The sequence below is a fragment of the Euprymna scolopes genome, chromosome 41 (assembly GCF_053919585.1).
Source record: "Euprymna scolopes isolate OS-2025 chromosome 41, ASM5391958v1, whole genome shotgun sequence".
Classification (NCBI taxonomy): domain Eukaryota; kingdom Metazoa; phylum Mollusca; class Cephalopoda; order Sepiida; family Sepiolidae; genus Euprymna; species Euprymna scolopes.
In genome coordinates, this window is record NC_136522.1 from 74603085 (window position 1) to 74608084 (window position 5000).

Sequence of the window (5000 nt, forward strand, 5' to 3'; positions counted from 1 at the left end):
GCAAAAATAAAGAAATAAAGTAAATAATGAATAAAAACGAAAGAAAATAAATGAATAGAAATGATTAAAAATCAGAGATAAAAAATGAAGAACAAAAAGAAAATTAGAAATGTAATAATGAAATATTACAATGTATAAGATAATTAAAGAAAGTTTTAATGAAAAAAAGAAAGAACTTTTTTTTTAATAAAAAGAGGATAAATTAACAAAAAATATAAATTAGATCATCTAAATGACAAATAAATTTAAAAAAATCTACAAAAAAGTCATTAAAGAAATTAAAAAATTAAATTAAAAACAAAGTGAAAATAAGTGAAATCAAATTAAAGGATTAAAAAAAAATAACGAAGAAAAAGAAATAAAAATGGGGTAAATAGAAAGAAGAAATAAAACAAGTGAAATAAAAATGAATGAGGAAATAAATTAAATAATGAATGAAAGAGAGGGAAGGAGAATAAGTGAAAGAAAAAAGAAACGAAAAATAAAAATACATAAATAAAATCATAAAATGCAGAAAAAATATTAAATAATAAAAATTAACGAACAAAACAATAGAAATAACTGAGAAACGATTACAAAAATAAAATAAAGTAAATAATAAATAGAAGTAAAAAATATAAATGAATAAAAAAAATGCATAAATAAAGACATAAATGCCAAAAAATTAAATAATTAAACAATAAAAATAATTGCAGATTAAAAATAACTAAGAAATGAAGGACAAAATTAATTAACAAAATAAAGAAATAAAATAAGTATGGAATGCAAGTGAAAGCAAACAACTAAATGAAAAATTAGAAATCCATAAATACATAAAAATGCAAAAATAAATTAAATTAATAAAAATTAAAGAATGTAAAGAACAAAAAATAACACCTAACGAAAAATATAAATAAAATATAAAAAAAAATTAAATAAAAAAAAGAAAAAAGAAATGAAAGAAAAGACGTAGAAGTATAAAAGTAATAAAGAAAATCAAACTTGAAAAGCATGAAAGAAGGAAACAAATAAATAAACGAACAAAAATTAGAAAAGAATAGGGAAAATATTGAATAAATAAGAAAATAATTAATAAAAAATAAAAGCATCGAAATTAAAAGATAAGAAAAAGCAAACACGTTGAAAGAAACCATGAATGAAATTAAAATATATTGGTTGCAAAACTCAATGAATGAAATAAAAATATATTTGTTTCAAGACTCAATGAATGAAATAAAAAGATATTCTTTGAAAGACTCAATGAATGAAATAAAATATATTTGTTGAAAGAATCTATGAATGAAATAAAACTATATTTGTGGAAAGGCTCCATGAATGAAAAAAAATATATTCGTTGAAAGACTCCATGAATGAAATAAAAAGATATTTGTTGAAAGAATCTATGAATGAAATAAAATATATTTGTTGAAAGAATCTATGAATGAAATAAAAATATATTTGTTGAAAGACTCCATGAATGAAAAAAAATATATTCGTTGAAAGAATCTATGAATGAAATAAAATATATTTGTTGAAAGAATCTATGAATGAAATAAAAATATATTTGTTGAAAGAATCTATGAATGAAATAAAAATATATTTGTTGAAAGACTCCATGAATGAAAAAAAATATATTCGTTGAAAGAATCTATGAATGAAATAAAATATATTTGTTGAAAGAATCTATGAATGAAATAAAAATATATTTGTTGAAAGAATCTATGAATGAAATAAAAATATATTTGTTGAAAGACTCCATGAATGAAAAAAAATATATTCGTTGAAAGACTCCATGAATGAAATAAAAAGATATTCGTTGAAAGAATCCATTAATGAAATAAAAGTATATTTATTGAAAGAATCCATGAATGAAATAAAATATATTTGTTGAAAGACTCCATGAATGAAATAAAAACATATTTATTGAAAGACTCCATGAATGAAATAAAAATATATTTGTTGAAGGAATCTATGAATGAAATAAAAAGAATGAAAAAATTACAGAAAAATAAAAGAAAGAATGATACTTACAAGAAAGAAGAATTTAAACCTAGAAAAATAATAAAAAGATAAATGTAAAAAATAATTAATAAAAATAATAAAATACAAAAAAACTAAAACAAATGAATGACAAAAAAGTAAGAAATAATTATAACACACACACACACACACACACACACATATATATATATATATATATATATATATACGTTTTATTTTTTATTACCGTATCTTTCTGTTAAGTTACATTATTGTTTCTGCTACACGGCCGTTTTTTTTTTTTGCCGTCTGTGGCGTCCTCAGACTTTTACAGAAATGTTCGCTATTTTGGGATGAAAGAGTGGAAGAGTGAATGTGGTTAGTGGGGGGGGTTGACCTCATTCACTCTTCCACTCTTTCATCCCCAAATAGCGAACATTTCTGTAAAAGTCTGAGGACGCTACAGACGGCAAAAAAAAAAAAAAACGACCGTGTAGCCAAAACAATAATGTTACTTAACAGAAAGATACGGTAATAAAAAATAAAACGCATATTTGCTCTACAACAGTATTGAGCACTTTCTTCAATTTTTATTAATTACCATCTCCACTATATATATGTATATATATATATATATATATATATATATATATACACATTATATATATACATTATATATATATATACATTATATATATACATTATATATATATATATATATATATATATATATTCATAAATGAGAGACTTTTCAAAATTGTTTTAAGAAAACGTACAATTTATCGAAAGCGAAAAAACGAAAATCATACATCTATATAACTATAAAAGCGAGAATGTGTGTTTGAGGACACTTCTCAACCTATATACTCAACGAATTTTCTATCTTCAGAGTCGGAATTTGTTATACAGAGTATTCTGTCATGGGGAAACTTTTCAATCGGCTTTTTGTCCGGAAAACGGCTGCTAAGGGGTAACAATTGAATAATGGTACTTGGAGGTCATCGGATTTCGGTCTATGTCACGAATGCGCATGCGTGTATAATTCACATGACAAATTACTTAGGTAGAAATAAGTAAGTTTGTAACCACTTTTAAGAGAAACGTGTCAGGTTGGCTTAACTGTTATCGCACTTGACTCCTTGTTTTTAGGTTTGGGTGTCGATCTCAGCTTGAGTATCTTTTTTTACTTACAAGAAGTGAACTTTTTAGAAAAAACATGATAATCACATGTGTTTCTTTCCGTTTCTTTTACTTCATGTTTGACCTTTAAACGTACGGCATTTCTGTTTATAGTAATAACATTAATTAAAATATAATATTTATGCGTGTTTTACGACCGGGCAACGGCCTGCTAGTATATAGTTAAAAAAAAAAAAAAAGCGGATACAAAGAAAGAAAGAACAAACGTAAATTAAAATGTAAGAATATAAATAAAAAGGAATGTGAAAGAAAAAAAGCTTAAAGTTAAAGAAAGATAGGTCGAAGTACAGAAATAAAAAAAATGAAAATACTGAAAAAAAAGATCAACAGAAAGATGGAGAAAAGAATGACTTAAAGAAGAAAATTAATAATAAAATGAACGAAACAAAACAACGATGAAAAACAATGAAATCAACTAAGAACAAATAAAAACAGTTAAGCCAACTTGACACGTTTCTCTTAAAAGTGGTTACAAACTTACTTATTTCTACCTAAGTAATTTGTCATGTGAACTATACACGCATGCGCATTCATGAAACAGACCGAAATCCGATGACCTCCAAGTACCATTATTCAATTGAGACCCCTTAGCAGCCGTTTTCCGGACAAAAAGCCGATTGAAAAGTTTCCCCATGATAGAATACTCTGTACAACAAATTTCAAATCTGTAGACAGAAAATTCGTTGCGTATATAGGTTGAGAAGTGTCCTCAAACACACATTTTCACTTTTTATAGATATATAGATGTATGATGTTCGTTTTTTTCGCTTTCGATAAATTGTACGTTTTCTTAAAACAATTTTGAAAAATCTCTCATTTATGAATATATATATATATATATATATATATATATATATATATATATATATATTTAAAGGAGATTAGAATAATAGTCTAAAGAGCTAAGTGTATTTTAAAAGAAAGAAAAGAATAAAAATGAAAGAAAACAGATAAAAGAATAAAAGAAAAAGAAAAAAGATAAAACAAAACAACGATGAAAAACAATAAAATCAACTAAGAACAAATAAAAAGATGCTTTCGTTATCAATACATATCTAATTTAAGATAATAGAAAAAGAGTGGCACAAAATAAAAAAAAACGAAACAATAAAAAATGAATGAGAAAAATGAATGAAAAATATGAAAAAAATAAATAAAAATAAAAATGATTGAAAAAATGAATGAAAAATTTTTTTAAAAATCAAATGAAAAGACAAATGAATGAAAATTAAAAATGAATGAAAAGAAATGGCTGAAAAGAAAAATGAACGAAAATAAACATGAATGAAAAAATAAATGAAAAAAATGAATGAAAATAAAAACGAATGAAAAACATTAATGAAAAAAATGAAAAAGGAATAAATAAATAAATAACGAATAAAATAAAGGAATTGAAATAATAATGAATAAAAAAATAAATAAAAATTAATAAAAAGAAAAATGAACGAAAAGAAAAAATGAAAATAAAAATAAATGAAAAAATGATAAAAAAAATACTTGGAAATAAAAAATGAATGAAAATATAGAAAAATAAACGAAAAAGGACAAATGTATTAAAAGAAAAAAATGAATGAAAAAAAATGAGAGAAAAGAAATTAATGAAAATAAATTATGAATACGAATAAAAAGTGAATGAAAATAAAAATGAACAAAAATAAAAATGAAAGGAAAAATAAGAATGAAAGGAAAAATGAATTAACATGAACAAAAAAATGGAAAAAATAAAAAATGAATGAAAATAAAAAAATGAACGAAAGTATAAAAATGAAAAATAAAAATGAATGAAAATAAAATATAAATGAAGATAAGAGGAAAAAAATTAAAATAAAGAAAAGCGGAAA

General features: G+C 22.7%; 1 protein-coding gene across 4 annotated transcripts in view; it reads right to left on the reverse strand.

Annotated features, from left to right (window-relative positions):
- Positions 1-5000, reverse strand: part of LOC145266633 (choline O-acetyltransferase-like) — a 1018836-nt gene that overhangs the window by 904265 nt on the left and 109571 nt on the right. For 2 of the 4 annotated variants that reach the window (XM_080122555.1, XM_080122554.1), the window contains exon 2: positions 2011-2029. The exons of the other annotated variants lie outside the window; for them this stretch is intronic. The gene's annotated coding sequence lies outside the window, so the exon portion shown is untranslated. The remainder of the gene's footprint in view (positions 1-2010; positions 2030-5000) is intronic. 4 annotated transcript variants of the gene reach the window in all.